This window comes from Calonectris borealis, chromosome 1, assembly GCF_964195595.1.
Source record: "Calonectris borealis chromosome 1, bCalBor7.hap1.2, whole genome shotgun sequence".
Lineage (NCBI taxonomy): Eukaryota > Metazoa > Chordata > Aves > Procellariiformes > Procellariidae > Calonectris > Calonectris borealis.
The window spans coordinates 197,729,654-197,750,355 of NC_134312.1; positions in this window are offsets into that span (position 1 = coordinate 197,729,654).

The following is a 20,702-nucleotide window of genomic DNA, read 5'->3' on the forward strand; positions in this document are numbered from 1 at the left end:
GAACACCTTCCCCAAACAACCCTAGGGATCTCCAGCGAAGAATGTAAAACAGTTTATTCTGCTTCACAGCGTGCCAGTGAAGCAAAATCTGAAGATCTTTCATTTGCTGCTCTAAAATTCCTATTCAGAGTCAGGAACAACTGAGGGCAAAATTCAACATCACAAAAGAATTAAGAATTCATTTATTTGCAAATTCCCTAATAGATTTGGGGCGGGTATAATGAAAATCTAAGCCTGGTTCTCAGATATAGTGTGACCCAGATACTATCAGAAGCAAGGCAAGTTCCTTTTAGTTCAGAAAGGAACCATTTACTTCTGAAGCAATTTTAATGGATCATAACAATTTGTTAACAAACTCAGGTAAGAGATCCTGATGCGTTAAAAGAATGAGTGTGCCAGGCAGGGCAGCAGTGATGGCAAACACGGAATTAAGGCCACACGTGTCTGATGCCACACAGCCCAAGAAGATGTTGTAACACCAAGGAAGGTCAGTGAACATCCTCAACCCAGTTGTCTCCGGCAAATTCTAGGCAAGATCCTAAAAAGTGGATCTCCCCCGACACATAGAAAAAAGGAGAGACAGAAAGTGATTTGCAATGGCCTCATCACACCTGACATAAATCCGTCCAGATAGTGAAGAACAATTCTTGGATTACTTGTTGCCCAGAGGATGGAGAAAGCCTTAGACTTTATGCTTCTGGGACAATTCAAATAATATTACATGGATAAGAAAGCTTAATTCTAGCTAAATGTTGATGTTGTTCTTTAGTTTGTTGCCATATCACATGGATGGGTCCCCTGAATATTAGCAGTGCAATATGGATGCGATGCCCATGTCAGTGATGCATTGCAATTGATACGATGGTGAGGAGCTCCCTTCTGTAGAGTGACGCAGAAAACTTCAGACAACTCAGAAATCAGAGAGGCCTGAAACTCCAGTCAAAGGTGTGGAGCCTGCTCAGCATCAGCCGTGGTGTGCACTGCGCCTGAAGCTGTTTTAGAAGGAGAAGGAATGTGTTTGGGTTTGGGGGTTGTTTTTGTTGTTAAGCTATGCTGGTAAAGGCTGGCTGGAGGAATCTGTGGGTTGCGAGCACAGCCAAGCAGAAACAGCACGCTCCTCTGCGGGGAAAGCCAAGTTTGTTTTGCCAAAGGAGGAATGAGAGCCAACCGCTCCCATCGCAGGAGGGGGAGGAATTGGGCAAGAGATGGGAGAGCCTCTTTTGCGACTCTTAGGGGCAAATAGCGCATCTAGGAGGGGCTGCCCCTCTTCACCCTCCTTCCCAAGTAGTAGTAGCTACCTTAAACACCTCAACTCCCCTCCCAGACCCTTCCTACCCTGCCTCAGCCGTAGCAACCAGCTGTGGAGACCATGGCCGAGGTTTAGAGAGAAGAGGCAGCGGCACCGAGGCTGCTTTGCTTCCCACAGTAGGCTGCCGCGGTGGCGAATACCAGCTTCGGCTACGCCGGAGTCAGTGGCCATGGTCTCGGTGGTGACTCAGTCTTGGGCATCTTGCAGGGAGGTGGTCTGCAAAACAACCACCCCTGCCTTCTAAGATACAGTTGCAAGGAGGACTCTAACTCTGGTGTCGGAGTTAGGCTTGCCTAATGCTACGGATCCGTAGCACACAGAATAACCTCTGTTGGGGGGGGATCATCTAGCAGCTCTGCTTTACCCCCAATGCATGGGGTGCAAACCCACCACTATTTCAGAAGCTGTGTTTGGTCTTCCACGGCTCTTCTGCCACACCAGTGTTGGTAATCATTAGAGGAGCAGTTGAAGGAGAGGAGGTAAGTTTTAGTAAAACAGAGGGCATGCTTTTACCTATTGATGGACTATCGCAGCTAGACTGTACATTTTCTGTGCTGTGCCTTCAGGTTGATAATAAATTGTGGCGTATGAGCACTAAATGGCAATGGAAATTAGAGGCGGATGTGTTCTCTTGCATTAACTAGTTTAGCACTAGGCTGGACAAGATAATATCACGTAAGGGAGATGGTATCATAGGCAGTGAGAGAATGTAATTATAATGATGCATTTAATGCTATGATGGGGTTTAGATGAGGCCGTGACATTAGCTACTTGTAGTGACTTCATTGCTTAGCGATCTCGGCACCAGGCAGCAAGGCCCAAAATGCCTTTTTTCTGCCCCTAAAGCAGGCAGGTATTAAACCTTAACCAGCCTCAGGGCGAGCCCGGGCATCCGGCCGCTTCCACGGCCCTTTCTCCGCGAGCAGCTCCGCTAAAGCCAAACGGAGCCAGGTTTGCAGTTTGGACCCAGCTTTGTACGGTAGCAAATGAAATACACAATTAAGGACCCCATTTGGTATTTCTTTCGATCTGGGACAAACCAAAGTGCTGGTGGCTTTGCGCCCAGGTTTTGCTATAAAGCGATTGTGGAAAGCTACTGAAGAGAAGCATTTTAATCAGATTAGAATAGATAAAGAGTATAACCCCGTGGTTATACAATTGAGCTTTCTAATCATATTAAACTTTAATACCGGCATCAGTGCCATATTGGAACAACAATCACAAAAAGCTACAAGCATAAAATATTACAGAACCTTAAACATATTACAAAATGTCATCCACTAAAGTTTAAAAAACGTTATCGTGTTTGGGGAAATGTGCCAGATGAAAAAAAAAAAGCCAGGAGCCTGAAGTCCTGCATACATGTGCAGATTAAATGCAGCACAGCGGAGGCAAGGCTTGACCTTTTTGTTTCTTACTTTTTTATTAATTAAATTGCTTCCCAAACAGCTACTTCTGCCACCGCTATTACCCACCTTAGTCCTCATCTACTGAGGTGCTAAGTACACTTAGCTCTTTTTGCAAGCAATTAAAGGGTCCCTCGTTGTGGGACGCAGCAAGAGGTGGCTCCTCTTTACTGGTGAAGCAGCCGTGGAAAGAAATAGCTTCAGCTCTCTCACACCTCTGCCGGTGCAGCCACCACTCAGCATCCAGCGGTGCTTAAAGCAGGAGAGGACTGGAGCCAAGAGCTGGAGGAAAGGGGCTGCTAATGCACCTTAAATGCCTGATTTAAGTGGGTCCGTCTTCTGGCATCTATGTGTTTCCACCGGTTTGAGTTTCCTCCGTGATTCAGGTTTGTGAGTACAAAGGACCCTGCTTGGAAACGGTGGCCTTGCGCTGAAATTCTGCCCGTGGCTGCAAGCCCTGCCGGCACGCCTCGGGCTGCAGCAGCCTTGAATCGCAGCAGGCGGTCACGGCTGTCCCTCCTTGAGCGAAAAGGCCAAGCAATAGTTGAAAACCAAAGATTTTCCTTTCTTCTTCCCTCCAGCTGGAGTTTCCTCTTCCCCCAGGCAGGCTGGAGGAGCGATGCGATTTGTTTTGATTGAACAGAGTCAAGGAAGCAAAGACCTCGGATTTAAACCGCGCGGTCCCTTCTGGCTGCAGTGTGAGCGCGGCTGGCAGCTTGGCACGGGGCGATGTCCATAAGCCACCGCACCGCCACAGCACTCAGCCAGGGGTCCCGGGGCAGCCGTCGGCTGTGGTGAGTTCTCCTGCGCCCTTGGGGTGAAATTTTCTTCTGCTGAATATTCTGCACCTCACAGACTCTTTCTCATCCTTAAATAAATAGCATTTACACCCAGATTTTTCTTCCCAAACTTTCCATCGTTTTTTCTGACCTTTTCGTGTGTCCCCTGTCCCACTGCTGTCATGGTCAGCCGCTCCCCTACGAGCCTTTAAGAGCTGCTTTTTCCAAGGCGTCTTCCAGCCCGCTAATCCTTCCTCCAGGCTCACAGTCTCTCTGCATCATCCCCTGACAGGTAGCGTGCCGTAGGGAGGCCTAAGGGTACTTTGGGCTTTCCATCGCTGCTGGCACCATCGGCGCTGGGGGTGCAGCCCGGCGCCGGGACAGCTGGGGGAAGCATCACGGCTGGGTCCCAGAGAGGTCCCCCACCTCCGGTGCTCGCCCCAGCACCCCATGCACCGGCGGCCCCAGGGCGGCAGGAGGGGAGTGCTCTCTAACAGCCCGGGAAGTTTGGCTCTTTGTGTTTCTTTCTGATTGACGCCCTGGTAATTATGCACCTTATGAAGATATGCGATGTAATCATACCCTTCTAAAAATGCCTTGGATTAAAAGCTTTTCCCGGGTCTTTAGGTGATGGGCCTGCAATTACAGAAAATGAACTGCATTTTAGCTTTCCACTGAAATTAATAACAGTGGTTCTCCAGTTGACTCCGTGAGTAGTTAATGGAACAAACTGGATGGTTCACTACAATATGGGTTTTAAAGCTATTTGAGAGAGATTCTGTGTTTCAAATAGGAAAATAATTCACACGATGCAAAACCATTTTGTTCGCATCTTTGTGAAATAATGGCTCTGTGTAGCTTTGAGATGTAACTGTTTATCGATAATGATTTCAATGTGCTCTTCCATCCCTCGCTGCACTTGGGGGGAATGACCTGCAGAGAACTTTGGAAAAAGAAAAACAAGCTAAGGAATTAATGGTGCAGAAAAGAGCTCCAGCCTGGCCCGAGCTGCATGAAAAGGTTTTACCATAAAACTTGAAAAATAGATTTGCATGAGTTCATGCAGGGGCAGAACAGCAAATATTCCAAGACTTGTTGAATTTGAGTTACCCCATCTCCAACGCGGCTCAGTTAAACTCAAGCTGTGATAATTGGCAAATTTTGGAGTGCTGCTGGTGGGTTGCAGCCAATCTCAGGGAGAGAGGCAGCCAGCCCCTTTCCTACATCCCAGTTAACCTGCCCCATAGGCAGGGGCAAAATAGCTCACGTGTCTTCTACTGCATCTGCCTCCTTTCATAGCTCCTTGCCCACCGAGCAGAGGTGCGGCTATGGCATCACTCTGCAAGTGAGCGGAAAAGCCAGTGGTCCCTCCTTCCCCGCTGTGTTTTGCATATGAATTGGGCTGAGGATCCAACTCTGCACCTCCCACAGTGAAACCAGTCCCACTGCTCTCTACACTGGGGATGCCAGAGGTCCAGAGCAGTGGGAATAACCACCAGGAGCAACCACAGGGCTTTTTCTCCATGGAGCGGGTGTACCGCAGGGGCACCCTCTCTCCCTCAGCCATCAGCACCCATGGGCCACCAGCCCTGCCCGCTCCTTCAGTGCCACAGCTCACGCGAGAAACGTTTCAACACCTTTGGCCCCTGGTCAGTAAGTCCACTCTCACAACAGCTGTAGGTAGCTGCTCAGCCTTTTCGGTCAATGTTCGTCTCCCATAACTGGGAAGCTTTTCCTGGCACTGGCCTTTGCACAGCCAGATGCTGAATTGGGTGATCCCTATTAGCTTGTGCTGCAGCTGCTGCTTTCCAGCACCGGCCACGGTGTTTCCGGAAACCTGTGACCCTGTGCCTTATTCCTCTATGGATACTATTTCAGGGTCTACATTTTTATCTCCCATCCACTGAACACCTTTGCACTGTGAGGCTAAAGCAGAGCGGGGGCTGAGTGCCACCAGCAGCCTGGCGCGGGGGCTGGCTCCCCGCTCCTGCCTCATTTAGCTGGGCAGGAAGAGCCCCCAGCGCACCGCCTCCTGCCCAAGAAGTCCCCTCCTCGGGCTGTCCCCCTGGGGTGCGGGGTCAGTCCTCACCCACATGCTGTGTCCTGCCGGGGGGTGTTCAGGCGTCAGCGTTGCCAGTTTTACCGCCTTTCCCCTGGATGATAGCACCATCTATGCGAGTTTCAGTACTTGCTCTGACATTAATAGTTGTATTTTCAGAGCATCTCTCTCAGCTGTCCGGAGCAACCTGAACTGCAGTCTAAAGATACTGTATTTTGCAAGGAACTTCTTAATGAAACACTTGCTCCCTCTTTTTTTCTCCAAAAGCATCTGCCAGAAATCTGGTGAGACACCAGAAAAATATTTTTCACCAGCTGAGTCTCCTGGGACTCGCACACTCACACCCTCAGTAATGGCACATGAACCTGTACCGAGTGGCCTCCCCAGGTACCTTCTCAGATGTTGGTTGGCACCAATTTCCCACAACGTGCTCTGAAACCCCTGGCCTGGGCCCAGAGCCACTTGCACAAGGACGGGTTTTGGTAGCATCCTGCCAGTAGGCAAGATTGGATGTGGTCAGGAATGAGGGTGCATAATCAATCAAAACTTCAGGACAGGGAAATTGTAGGTAATTTTCTAGCATATTTTACAGATAATACATTTTTACGATCTATGTATTATGTATTACCCATATACTATAATTACCCACACAATTAACTATAACAACCTATACATTATAGGTAACAAATTATAGATAACTACCTAAAAGTTTGCAGCCTTTTGGGTGGCCCAGCATGGGCAAGACTGAATTTCACTTGTTTGTTCTCCTTCCAGACTCGCAGCTCCTCAAGGCACGGCTCTGCTTCCTTACACAGCTGTAAATCAGTCTTAGCTAGGTTAAAAAAAAAAACCCCACACTCATTTTTCATTTGCTTCTTTCTCTCCTAATTCACCTTCCCCTCACCTTTTATATGATCTATACATTTCCCAAAGTGCCAAGACCCGGGAAGGACTGACCCTACCACCCACCCAGCACCCCTGGACCAGAACTGCTGCTGCAAGCTACAGCCAGCACTGGTCATTCAACCCCAGGGCAGGCTATGAAGGCATCCAGCAGCTATGCTTCTGGCTACACTTACTTCATTTTATTTCTGTGTCTCATTATTTTTGTTGGCAAGGAAGGTAGGGGGAGGGTTTTTTTGTCAGGAGTGGAGTCAATCGAGAAGCGCCACAGAAACGTCTTTCGGCAGGCGGCTGCTGCTGCTCGCCCACCCTGCATCAGGCAGAGGAATCTTGCCCCAATCTAATGAAGTCTAATGCGTTCATCTGCATTTAGAAAATCCTTCATTTATTGCTAGAATTGGTTAATTCTATTAGCAAATAGATAACTACACCCGAGTCTTTGCATGTATTATGGTCTCATGGGCTACACGACTATGCGGTGCGTGGATTATCAACAAGAGGTGTCCGTAATGGCTTGACTTTGCCTGAATTCGTGCTCTGTTAGCCCAAGAAGCCACAGCTCCTCAGCTACTGCTGTTTCTCACGGCTTGAGCATTCAAGTATCTGTTCTTTGAAAGACAACTAGAACAAAATCTTGCTCCCTAAAAAGTCCTCTGTGCAGAGCCCCAAAGCAAATCAACCTTTACACACGTGTGGTAAAGCCCAGAAAGAGGAGGTTTTAGTGGCCCTGGCTCAGAGCCACTCCGACGGCTGCCCCAGCCCTCAGGCCGCTGCCTGACGCTGGTGGCCTCGCAGGGGCCATCAGCTGCCGTGGGCCGGCAGGGGCTTCCCGGCCACAAGCCACAGCTTCTTTTAAGGGACTCCAGGTAAAGTCAACCGAAGTGAATAAGACGCAAGGTTTGCAGCTCATTCTTCGGTTATTATTTTACAAATGAACAGCCAGATGGACATCTTCCTCGGTTTAGGGTGAACATTTTATCAGCCGTAACCTTCAGGCGCTGCGTTGCTCTCCTGCTCTCTCCCATTCACAGCAAAGAATAAGGAGCTGCTCACCTGGGCTTGAGAGTGGGTTTTTACCAATCATGTGGGTTGCGATGCTGAAATGAAAAACCTATCGACTTTATCACGAGGCAGGCAGGCTGAGCACAGAGATGCATCTTTGCGATGCAAATTTCCCTGTCGTTTAGTGGGATTTTTCATTGTCAAATAGATAAAAGCTAACCAGGGAGCGAGGAGCAAACCTGGCATGTTGTGACAGGCACTTGCAAACAACAGATAAAATGTGCCGTTTCCAGCTTCAGCCAGGTGTGTCTGGCTGTCATTCGGTGAGTCTTTGGAAGCTTTGAATATTAGATATTTTAATTATAAATCCTCAGTCAAGTCAATATATTTCTCAGTACAGGAGCAGCGACAGACAAAAAGGATTTTCTTAAAATTCAGCGTGCACAGCAACATCTCCAGAACTTAAAAATAAGACAAGAACGTCTCTAAAAAAGAAAAGATTTAGAACTCATATATAGAAAACAGGAACTGCAAAATAAACCTCTGGGAAGACAGCAGGTAAGCTTCAGCCCAAACTTGGAAAGAAACACAAGCTTTGGAAGTCCAGAAAGACTTTGCAATGCATAATTATGTTGCGCTTCCATACCTTGAAGTAAAACACAGCTGTAACTGTGCAACCTTTGAAGCCCGGGAGCTTCACGATGGAGGAGAATTTCACCAGACGGGCGTCTCTCCTGCCGATGGCCTGGATGTGAGGCATGAGGATAGAGATTTTCTGCCCAGGCACAGATATCCGTCATGGTGATACGTAATGTTTATACGGGGGAGCTTGGGCTCCCTTTCTCCTTGCTGGAAAGAAATTGGCACTTTCAGATGCTGTTCATCTCATCCTAATGTAGTTGTCTAAAATAAATCAGGTGACTCACACTACAGGCATAGCTTTTTTCCCCCTGTCTTGAAAGCGAGTGGGGATGAGCAGCCGAGGTACTGGCACAACAGTGTCTAAAGGTAGGTGAGATGAATCCTACCGCAGACAGCTAGTGCTTCGCAGGAGTTCTCCAAATAAGTCAGATGTAAAGTTCCCAAGAGAGGCTGGTTTTGAGAGCAGTCACGAAAATCTAAGCAATGAAGAATATTTCAGCTCCGCTCCCGGCATGCAGGCGGCATAGGACAACATTAAGCACACATGAAAATGGGGCACCCAAGAGAGTTACAAAGGATGGGGTACTCGGGGAGATCCATGTTGGGGGGCCATCACCACAAGCCACCTCCTGTAAGGTGCTCCTGGGTTGGAAATGATGCATCTCAGACAAAACCCAGCTCAAAGCTTGTGGTCTGGGGGCTGTCAGGGAAACGTGACCTCTTCAGGGGTAACCTCAAGGTTACCCTCGTTGCACCCTCGCTGGCTGCTGCCGTCAGCTGCAGGGAGCCAGGCGGCGATGCCAGCTGGGGTTAGGGCACCCACCTCCCCAGTTCTGTGGAGGGAAAATGCCCATCCACCTTGTTGGCAGCTGTGGGGAGGGTCCATCTCAGCCAACTTCAGCCATTTGGAGGCTGAGCATTTCCTCTAATCGTGCCTCCACGAGCAGCAGGGAGCCGGGAAGGTGATCCCTCCACGTACTTAGGTGTTTGCCCAAGCAAGGGCTGGGCCAGCCCTGGAGGCTTTTATGCCCCCTGACCGATAAGGGGGCTCGCTGAGGGCCCCCCTGCGTGGCTAAACCTGGGTGAGGGGGTCCCATCATTACATCGTCACAACCAAGCGGCAATGCTGGGAGGTGAACTTAGAAGTAGAACACTTACACTGGTGATAAGCAGCGGTTCATTTTAAAGAGAAGTTTAAAATAACACACTGTTTTGACTATCATGTTAACCTGTGGTCTCTCAGAGGCGCACGTTGCCTGATACACCTAAACTGAATAAATATCAGCTCCCACCTTGGAGATACCCAAAAGCCATCTGGACATGGTCCTAAGCAAACGGGTCTAGGTGGTCCTGCTTGCGCAGGGGGTTGGACCAAACGACCTCCAGAGGTCCCTTCCCACCTCAACCCCTCTGTGATTCTGTGAAATCTAAAAATAATGTAAAAATACAGAAATTAAGAATGCTCTAAATGAAGCCTTTCCTGAAAGACGACTCTGAGATTTTATGAAATGGCAATTTTCAAAAATACTTTCATCACTCAGGAGCGCTTTCTCTTTGAAGCTTCATCAAAATGACACGCTTTGGTGGAAGCATTCACATTGGCCTGCCAAGAGCTACAGCTCACCAAGCGCTTTCCAGCAGAAAGGGGGTGCCCACAGGGTCGTCCCTCTCCTGTGTGGCTGGATGGGGGCTCACTGCCACCACCATCACCACCATTCACCAGCAAGGCACTACCAGAACCCCCCTTCCCAGAGCAAAGCTCTGTCACCTCCTGGCCTGCCCCTGCTCCCCTGCCACATGATGGGGATGTGGCCATGGTGCCGGGCATCCCTCCACAGTCACCCCATGGCAGCCAGCCTCGTGTCTCGCTGCTTCTGCTTGGGTTTTCATATATGCTACGTACACGCTGGCGAGATATGAATGGCAAAACCTCATCCCCTTCCTCCCCTTCCATTGCTCTGCATCTCTGCACCTGGAGGGGAAGAGGCTGCTGATGCTGGTTAGATACAAAAGTAAAAAGAAAGAAAAGGAGAAGAAGGCAAAATAATTCTTCCCTGACGGAAAGCTCTCCTGTTTGTTCAGATCATTACCATATCAGCAAAGCCACATAAAAGTACCGTTAATTTTAATACTTTCCCAAGACTAATTAGGTTTAAATTGGGTAGAAAATATTGTGCAAATAACTAGCCGTGCATAAAATCCTCGGTGAAGTTTGAACAGGAGTGGTAGAAAACAGGGAAAATAGTTTTTATTAATGCATTTACACCTTCTTAGAATTTCCCTGAATTGTGTTTTACCTTGGCTATAAAAATGAAAACATTTAAATTTCTTTAAAATTACATTTGACTTAATTACAGCCAATCCCTGATACCAGCAAACAACCCATTTTGCCTACTTTGCAGCATAAATAGCCACCAGCCTCATCATTTCATAAAGAGTTGTTTTTCTACATGATGTTCTCTATGTGCAGAATGTTAATAGCTACTATAGCTGAATATGAATAGGCTTTGTAGCTCCACTTGAAATATAGAAAAATGGCCCAGACATTAAAAAAGATAAAAGGGAAAAGGGCAGTAATGAATTTAGACGAAAATGAACATTAATGGTACTAGCATTACCTCATGTTCCACATAACAAATTATTGGAAATCTGTCAAGCACACCAAATTATCTACTCATCTGCTGTTGTGGGGCCCTTTGGAGCCATCCAAAACCAGCAAAAGCAAGACAATTTAAGCTAATTTTACTATTTATAACAATAGAACAGACCATTAAGATAAATTAATGTCATTATCAAGTTTCTTTGAAAATGACAAATACCGCTATTTCAAGCAGCTTTAGAAGCTGTTGACTATAATGAAATCTGCTGTACAGGTACTAAAAAGAAACACTCCAAGTAATTATTTTCTAGTAGCTTGTTTGTTTCCTTCACATTCATTTACTTTCACCACAATTAGTTCTGTACACAATATATGGTAACTAAACAGTCAACACCACGCAGCATTAGCACTAATTGGGCAATTACGATGCAGTTTTCAGCCTTTTAGGTCCTAAAGAGAGCCAGGAGTAAACATTTTAGAGGCAACAATAGCGGCACCGCATCGATTTGCGGGGTTGGAGTTTGAAGGAATACAAAGCAATGCGAGAAATAAAGCCGGGTAAAATGCTTTACACAAAACAGCCCGAAATGAGATGGTTTATTAAATGATCTAATTGCCGAGGGTACGAGCGTGAGGCTGGACACGGCCAACAGAAGCCAGCCGGGGTCGGGATTTTGGAGCAGGCGGGCTCCCGGGTCGGCTGCGGCGTGCGATGCCGGGTGAGTGCCGGCAGCCGCCGGCCTCGGATCGGTACAGCCGTCTAACAGCAGCGAGCGTGACACCAGGCAGGGGTGGGAAAATACGTGTGCTGGGAAGGTTTACTCTGATTTTCTCAAAACTTCCGCGGTGTTTTAACTCCAGGTGTTTCACATGTGCATGTCCCATCCTCTGCGGGACCTTCCTGACCCCCGGCACCGCTGTGTTAGACAACAAATTACGCAAAAAAATCTTTTCTTGCTGTTAGTCTTGACTTTTTGCTTTGGAGGATAAAGAAAACAGAAGCTCCTGGTCCCTCCTTGTCTCTACCACTCACGAGTTACTAGGCGAGGCTGGGGAGAATACACACGTACTGCAAACGCGGCATGGATGCAGCTCAATATGTGAATAAATTCCAGCCAGAGCATCAATGTTTAGCTGCATTAACCAAACAGGATGGAGGTAGCCATGGAAAGCTAGGTGGAGATGTCACGCTTTCCCAGGCCAGCCTGGAGGCTTTTTTCCCCCCGCAGCTCGCTCACGCAGAGGACAAGAGGAGGACAAGGGAGCTTAACATCCCACTTTGAACTCCTTTTTGCTTTCCCCATTTCTGTAGCTGCCAAGCTTTTATCCGCTCTGTGTGTGGCATTTCATGCCAGCAACATAATGAAATAATTTGCATATTTGCACATAATTTCCACGCAACCATCTCCAACTTTAAAACCCCTGTAAGCCGGGGTGGGGGTGAGCGCAGGATGCAGGCAGAGCTCACTGGTGTGACGCCAGGGGAGCAGCAAAGCAAAGCTCTGCCTGCATCCCTGCCCGGGGGCATGCGAGTCGGGCTGAGAGCCTCCTCCTTGCCTCCAACACAGGCAAGGGGCTGAGCTGGGGGCTTCCCAAATTGCTGTGGTGGAAGCCACGATCCTCACGCTAAGCTCCCTGCCGCAAGGGTAATGCTCCGCAGGGCGGAGGGCAGACCGTGCACGGGGACAATCCGTGTCGGTGAACACCCAAGCGCCTGGGGGACAGGGGTCCCCGCTCCAGGGGCCACAAGGTGATCTCCAGGGACAGGTGAGGAAGGTACCAAACCCAGCTGCTGGCACAAAGACCCCTCCTCTCTCCTCTTCCTCCGGGCTAGTCCCTGTCCTGCATCCGGCGATGCCACCACGGCACAGCGGTATCTTGGTCCGGGTGCTGATCGGTTCTGTGCTAATGATAATGAAAGGCAATTAGTCTCTAAAAGCATTATCACAACATTCATTGCATTTATGACATTTTATTAGTACTATCACTCAGGGATTTTATGAAGCAGAGGTTTGCTTTTTCCTTAATTAGACATTTATGAGAGAATCTGACAATCCATTTAGGAATTTATTACAGAATAAAGAGGCTTCAACTGAAATTCAGCTTTGGTTTATACGTCTGGTTTTGCACTGAATTTAACATGAGCTGCATCTATTTGCACCAGTGCAAATTTGGCTCAATGCCCTTGCGACGGACTATGTATCCATCAATTTAGGGAAGGCTGAACCGTCCACCCTGCTCACAGCTGCTTCCACAGGCTGGAGATGCTCAGGTTCTGTGGGGATGGACAGGCAAGAGCGAAGTCCCGTGAGCTCTTCCACCAGGATGATTTTTAAACGGGTTTCTACAGTAACCTCCATAGTGAGGATTTATGAAATGCTGGAGCAGCTGCTGGGTGACCTCTGTAAATCACAGCAATTATTCAGGCCCCCAAGACAGCTGTAAAACCCAGCCAGGTGAGTGTGCTGGGCCAGGTTACACCGTCCCGTCTGGGCTTCAGCAGTTTTCTGACTCCGTTCTCCCACCGCTCATCACAGGCGAGACATCGTGGTTGGGCTGGGCCTCTGTCCCTGCCAGGGAAGCCGACATCCATTGCCTCGCCTTGCCACTGCCTAGAAGCTCTCCCAGGAGCAGCTGGAGCCCAGCAGCCAGCACACGGCAGGGGCTTGGCGAGCTCAGTCGCTCAGATGTGTGCCCGAGCCCTTGGGACCTTCACTTTGGTTTCTGTCTTTGGTCCCTGTGATTTGTCCTGCATTTTCCATTATATGGCCAGATTCTTGCATCACTCCATCTCTAAAAGATGCTAAAAGGCATTTCTGAGGAATTATTTAAAAAATTTCACACCTGAAAGGAGTGACGAGCCGGCTGCCAACCCCTGCCAGCAGTGCCGGAGCACTCGGGGAGTGCGTGCAGAATGGTGTGGCTTCCCCAGGAGTCAGCAGGGTCTGGTGGTCTCCTCGGTGGCCAGGAGAGCAGCAGGTGGCCCAGGGACCGGTGGAAGGCACAGGACAGCCGTGCACCGTAAGCTGGACTTCTCAGTCTGCCAAGCCTTATGAAGAAAAGGCTTCTGAATCCTGGAGCCAGACACGGAGCAGTAGGGAAGGGAGCAGGACAGTGGGGCTGTGTCCAAAGAGGGATGAGGAATTCAGGGCAAAAATGGGAAAATGTCTCCCTTGTGTGCCTAAAGGGCTCTGCATATCCAACTGGGGCTGAAAGGGCTATTTTAACCATGCATACTAACACTGTATCCACTTCTGGCCTCTGCAGTTTTGGAAGGTGTTCAATATTTAAGAAGTTACCAAAAAAAACCCATTTCAAGACTTGAAGAAAATGCTGCTGTGAAAAACCTGAAGAGCTTATGGAGGATATTGAGAGCTGACCTTGCTACAATTTGTATGAACTTGTTCAGAGAGAAAATAGGGGTTGTAAAGGGACTGTATGATATAGAGGAGAAAGTCATAGCAAGAACTAAGGAATGAAGCTGCAGCCGCACAAATTCAGCTTGGAAGTGGAGCACAGACGTCCACCAGCCAGGGTGCTTAACCATTAACTCCCAGTGCCAAAGGCAATAGCTATCGCCAGCTCAAGGCCAGATGCCTGTGTTCCCACACAAGTAACTGGGCTCCAGACAGAGGTAAGCAAATGCAATGTAATAGCCTGTGATAGACAGGCAGTCTGCCCAGGCGATTTGAGGTTCCCTTCTGCCCTTAAATACTGCGAATTCATGAGAAGGCTCTGCAGGCTGAAGAGCTAGGTCAGTGGGGAGCGCACCTGGGCACGCACCTAAGATACAGGTCAGAAAGGACTGTGATGGAGAAAACGCTTAAATAGCACAACTATAGCACATTTGCTGATTTTTCCAGACTTTTAGCTCTGTAAATAAAATATACCCTGTGAAATTTCTGAGAAACCAGGATTTTTTGTGAGGTCCTCTGCACACATCAGAGTGTGGTGGAGGCAGGAAGGGAGAGATTTATCATGGGAGCCAGTTAAATATCAATTCTTCTCCTTCCACTGTAAACAGATGAAACCCCAACAGATATCCACACTCGCCTTTGTCTCTGATGAAGACAGCTCGAGGTTAACTCCAGCTCTGGCAGTCACGGACACGGCGCCCGCCCTCGGTGCAGAGCAGCAGATCCAGCCAGAAAGCGTCAGCCGCTCGCCGGGCAACCAGCCCCATGTCTAGCACCTCAGCTGTGCCGCCTCGGGCCTGGCTTCTGGTTTTTCCTTAACGGATGCTGTTTAGCATTTACTTTATGTAATAGTAATAAAAATTAACACTATTTTTGCAAGAAGAGACCCAAGTAGGGAAAGGAATGTGCTTTTTAGATCCTTCATCCTGCCTCTTGCCAAAACTGCTCTTATCTGTGTATGTGTGTTAAGGAAAGAGACAGACAGACAGTCAGACAGACAGACGGCAGAAAAGCTGCAGGCACGCTGGTGAGAGTACAGAGAAAGACAGAACAGAGCTTTTTCCCATTTCTTCATGCTTTAGCAGGAGACACAGGGCAGCAGCATCGCCATGGCTGGCTTTTCCCTCCCGCCTCTGCCTTTGCCTGTGCAACCCCCAAAAAGCCCCAGTTCCCCCGGCGGGTCCCTCTGACATGGCATACAGCACAGAAAATCACGATCAGATTTCCTGTCAATCAAGCTGATGCTTTGCAACAGATCCCAGCCTGAATAACCCAGAAAACCACGTGGTCACTGGTTTAGGTTGTTCTGGACTTTTCAAAGTTCGGGTTTAAGTTTTCCCTCTACACCCCAGAAGCACAACGTGGGTAGTGGTGAAGAAGTCCCCTCCTCCCACCCCCATCAGTATTTTTCCTTTCTCCCTGCTTACGGCGACAGCATTAAGCCCTGATGTGAGCCTGTTAAGATCAGGGCAATGAGACTGTGTTAAAAGTCCTCAAGCAGCCTGGCACAAGCCATTCCGAGGCGTGGGCTAGCGCGGGAATTTAAGCAGCAGCAAACCCAAATCCAAAGAGATCACTGTGCAGCTTAGTGAAAATGGAAGTTTGTGTGCACAATGACAAATACATTGCTGTACTAGCAAACCAAACAACACCAGACTGATCCTATTACATAGTTTATTGTCAGATGAATTTCATCAAATCTCTCCATTTTAAGAAATGGGTGGATTTTCAAGGACTTTTCCATTCAAAGAGCGCAGACGGCAGGAACCTGGTGCAGAGCTGACAACCAGCTCACTGCAGTGCACAGCAACCTGCAGACACGATGCTGACAGCTGCTCGTTACATCCTTCTCCAGGCTGGATGCAGAGACACAGCCTTTTTCCCAGGAAAATGATCCACAGCACATGGTGTGCCAGGTTGTACTAAGAGAGGAGCTGAAGGCTCTGTAATTCTCTCTAAGCATCTCTCCTTCCCCCAGGAGAAATCTAGCGCCATTCCCTTCTGAAGATGGACAAAAGTGTGTTCCCTTCCACAACAGCAACTAAAAATAACAACTAGCGAACACAGTTGCCCCCCCAGACTGCCGACATGACCAGATGAATGGATTATCTGCCAGTAATTACGGCCCCTGCACGGATGGAGCTTTTTAACCCCAGCAATGCTTCCTGCTCTCTGCACAGCCTTCTCCAGAGAAGCCTCCAGAGAAGGCTGCAGAGGCGGGTCCAGAGCCTGCAGTCCACGATTGCTGCCCCTGTGAGTAGGTGTCCTTGGAAAGGCTTTGCCACGGAGCGTATTTCATGCCCGACAGATGACAGCAGGTTGCCTGCGCACAGGCAGCGATGGGCTGTCTGAGCCTCCTCCAGTGCCCTGCTATCATGTAGAGCTTCTGTGCCCTTGGTGGCCAACCCATGCCCAGGATGTCCCAGCACTTCACCCACATTAGATGCCGCTGGGGCTCTGCTGCCCTCGAGGCTGGGGACGCTCTCTGAAGGATCGTGCTTTGTCCACCTTGGTGTTCCTGGCCTGAGAGAGAGATCTGGAGGAGGAGACACTCAACCTGCACGATCTACAGCCAGCTTGGAACAAATCACTTTAAACTGAGAAATGATTTGGTCAAAGAGAGTCTCGGGGCAGTGCTGGGTGAGGCGGGGATGGTAGGACTTGCTTTAACAGGTTAAGGAAAGGAACTGGAGCAGAAGTTGTCTAGAGATCCAGATTTCTGATTTACCTGCATCCGGGGAGACGAGCAGCTCCTGCCATGCCAGAGGGGACCCTGACCTGCCTGCTCCAAGGGTGCAGGAGGGACCAGCCTTTTCCTGCACCCCTGCACAGCCCCGATGGCATGCTCACAGGGGACAGTCACCTTACCAAGACAGAGGGCTCAGAGGCAGTCACGGGCTGTCAACTTCCACAACTTACCTGTCACGTGTGCCCTGAGCTCATGGGGAGGGCTGGAGCATTGGCTTATTTTGGCCCACAGCGAGGAGAGGAAAGGCGCACACACACAGACAGCTGACATGGAAACCTGCTCAGCAACATCGACTTTGTCCTGTGTCTCGTGCCTTGGAAACGGCTTTTAGCTGGAGAGCAGGGGGAAAGGTGTTAATACGAATGCATCAGTGTGTGCCATTGTGGTGTTTGAACTGTGCATTTTAATACACCCAACAGCCGTGGAGTCTATATGAGAGACACAACTAGATGTACATGGAGAGTTTCAGATGTCAGGAGCAGCCACTGACTCTTCTGCCTGTGCGTGGGCACTTCCCTGGGCTCCAAGGTGGTGATGGGGCACACCAACGCCCTAGCAGTATCACAGTCCAGATGTTCATGATACCAAACAATCAGGCCCTCGGGCTATGGCAGTCTCAGCAACACCTACCCCGGACACGTGTGTTCCTCTCAGAGACAGGCTCTGCTTTGTGCTGCCACCTCCACCATCAGGCACTAGGTCAGTCAGGAGACAAAGCAAGTTCTCTGCGCCCCCCACAGCCACCTGAAACACTTCTGCAATACCCTGGTGACACCGCGTGGTACTGAAGCATGTTTCCTAGTATTGCTGGAGTCTGACAGAGTGTCATCTATCCCACCATTGCAAAGTCAACATCACTGCTGAGGGTGTTACCACCAGCCAGCTGACCATGAATACCTGCCCTGGGTGATGGTGGGGCAGTGCTCCCTGAGGGATCCTGGTGTCCGGGTGTGGGGTATGTGGTAGGACCGTGGCCGACATGGAGAGCATAGAGGCTGGTTCTTGGGCTGTATACATGTCAAATATATTTGTATCATGTACATTTCTACATTGCCAGTAACAAGCCAGTCAATGCATATTTCCTCCCAACCCCATCTTTAGCATTTGCTTCTGCTCTCCTCTGCTCACCAGTTGTGCCAGCACAGTCATTTGTGCAGCATAGGCTGACCAGGACCACTGTACTTACTTGGATGAAAAATAACCCACCTTTTTGCAAAGTCATTTTTCAGCTCTATCAGCTCTCTGGCTCAGCACACAAAACCACTTGTGCCAGTACAGCACAGGTGGTAGCATGGTGGGTGGGAATGAAAGGGCAGGGAAAGGAGACGACAGCAGTGGCTGATGGAGAACTGTCTTTACATGAAGCTGTGGCTTTGTGGTGAGCAGCAATGCATGTCTGGCCCCTCACTCCTGCAGCATGTTCCTTTGCCCACCTGGTACCGTGTCACGTCTTGGCTCTGGAGCAACCATTTTGCAGCCACATTGTGAACCCAGTCAGGGCTCTTGGCCTCACCTCTAAAAAAACCTGCAAAATATTTATTTTTAAACCAGATCAGTTTTTCAGTCAGGATTCACAGCACAGGTGTACTTTCTGTGCGATTCAATGGGTGGTGTGACATAGCATGGGCTGGAACAAGAGAAATGCAACTTACAGCAGCTGCTGAGACTGCTTCATACAGTAACACCATTGAGCAGTGTAAGTCAGGACCAAAGTGAGAGGTGTGTGCCCCCAGAAGACTTCTCAACCTTAACTACAACATTTTTCAACCCTCCCCTTCAAGCTTAGCTAGTGCAATTTGTGTTGAACCGCTAACGATGTAAGACTTCCTAGAGGAGTTGGGTTTCTTTTAAGATCGGTATGATAAAGACAGAGGAAGTATGCAATGTACATTGTCACACTTTCCTCTGTGATGAAGACTGAAGAGATAAACATGGAATACAAACTGTCTTGTGAAGTTCTGGTCTATGACCTTTATCTCCAAGTAAATTAAGCTCTATAAAAAAAATAATAAAACAAACGCTCTAAATGAAATTCTGAAAAGGATCACTTTAGTTCTTTGAAGAACAAAGAATACAGGTATATTTTTAACCCCTGAGACTTTGAGGTCTGAGCAAAGCTTTGAGTTTGGAGGAAAGTGGTGGGCCCCCAGGGAGGAGTAAGATGGGGTGATCGCAGCGTACAGCTGCTCAAGTTTGGCTCAGGGTCTTGCACTGAGCCCAGGGGAGTTATAGCTGAGGTGGGTGCACATGGAGCAGTGAGAGAATCAGAGAAGACCTGAAGCTCTTTCCTCAGTGGGCCTATCTGCTCACATTGCTGTGCCCTTTCAGTTGAGACATAAATCACTTTCTCCATTACCAGGTCTTCCAGGGTGATGAAGTGCACCCCAGAGCCCCAGTTCCACCTGGGGAGCTCACTGCACTCTCCAGACAGAGCAGTTCATACATCACCTTTGCCGCTGGCCTTGAGGACACAGGCAAGTCATGACCAAATCATGAAATGGCAGCTTGAATTAAACTGTGATTCACTTTTTTACAGCCCGTTAATAGCAAAGCATCTCTAATTACAATAATTTGTGGTAATAAATGACAATTAATATCAGATTTGTCTGGGAGAAAGATAATTTGCTATCTAAAATGAGGGACATGAAATGATTTCGTACGCAGGTGCTGCTCAAAGACATCATTTGGGTTGCACACGGGGACTATCACAGAAGGTTAGACCAACACTATCTTTGGCCAAGACATTTACAGGACAACTTGACAAAGAAAATAACCAGAGTTGCAGCTGTTGTGGGTGGAGGTTTGGGACTTGTACTGACTACTGGAAAGCATGATTTAAAACCTGGATCAGGTTTCCTAGGGCCTTCTCCAGTCAGGGTCTGAAGCTCTGCAAAGACGGGGATTCCCTGGCTGCCTGGAAGAACACCCTGGCTCCGTGGAGTGTCTTTTCATCCAAAGAGTTGTCTCAGATATTTCATTTCCCATTTGCTTGCATCTTACCTTCAGGTACGATGAGGTCAGTAGGAGCTTTGCTTCACCCACCTTCATAAGTACTTTCTCCTCTGTGCACAAGGAACTTTGTACTGTTACTTTTTTTTTTTTCCTTTTTTCCAAAAAGCTCTCACTCAGGTCCCTCATGAAGGCTCTTACAGAAATGGAGCTGTCATGAAAAATCCTCCTATGAGGATTAATAATGAATCTAAAGTGGTTAAAAGATGTGAAACAGAAGGTGGAAAAGATGAGGCAGTTTTTCACAATGAAGGAGATAACCACTGGGGAGCTGTGCTGGCCAACATTTTCATAAGTGGTTTGGACAAGGGGTGAATAGCGAGGTGAAAAAGTTTGCTGATGTTGCAAAATTGTCAGGGAGTAACAATGACAACTGGCTATGAAGAGCTGCAGGTGGATTTTATGCTGTGGAGTGACTTTGAGGATAAAATGGAAGATGAAATTCAACATTGATAAATGCTAAGTAATGTGCAGGGGGGAAAACAATCCTAACTATGTATGCTCAGTGATGGGCTCTAAATTAGCTATTATCACCGGGGAAGAGATCTTTGAATAGCTCTCTGAAATACCAGCTCACTACTCAGTGGTGGTCAAGAAGGTAAATATGATGTCAGGAGTTATTAGGAGAAGAACCGAGAGCAAAATAGAAAACACCATTATGCCATAGTATGGATGTACTCAGCCCTTGAATACTGTATACAGTTCTGGTCTCCCTACCTTAAAAGCATGTGCTAGAACTCACAAACAATGAGATAAGGATACTAAAGATATGGAGTGGCTTTTATGGGAAGTGACCACAAATATGAGGACACTGAAGTTTACAGAAAGA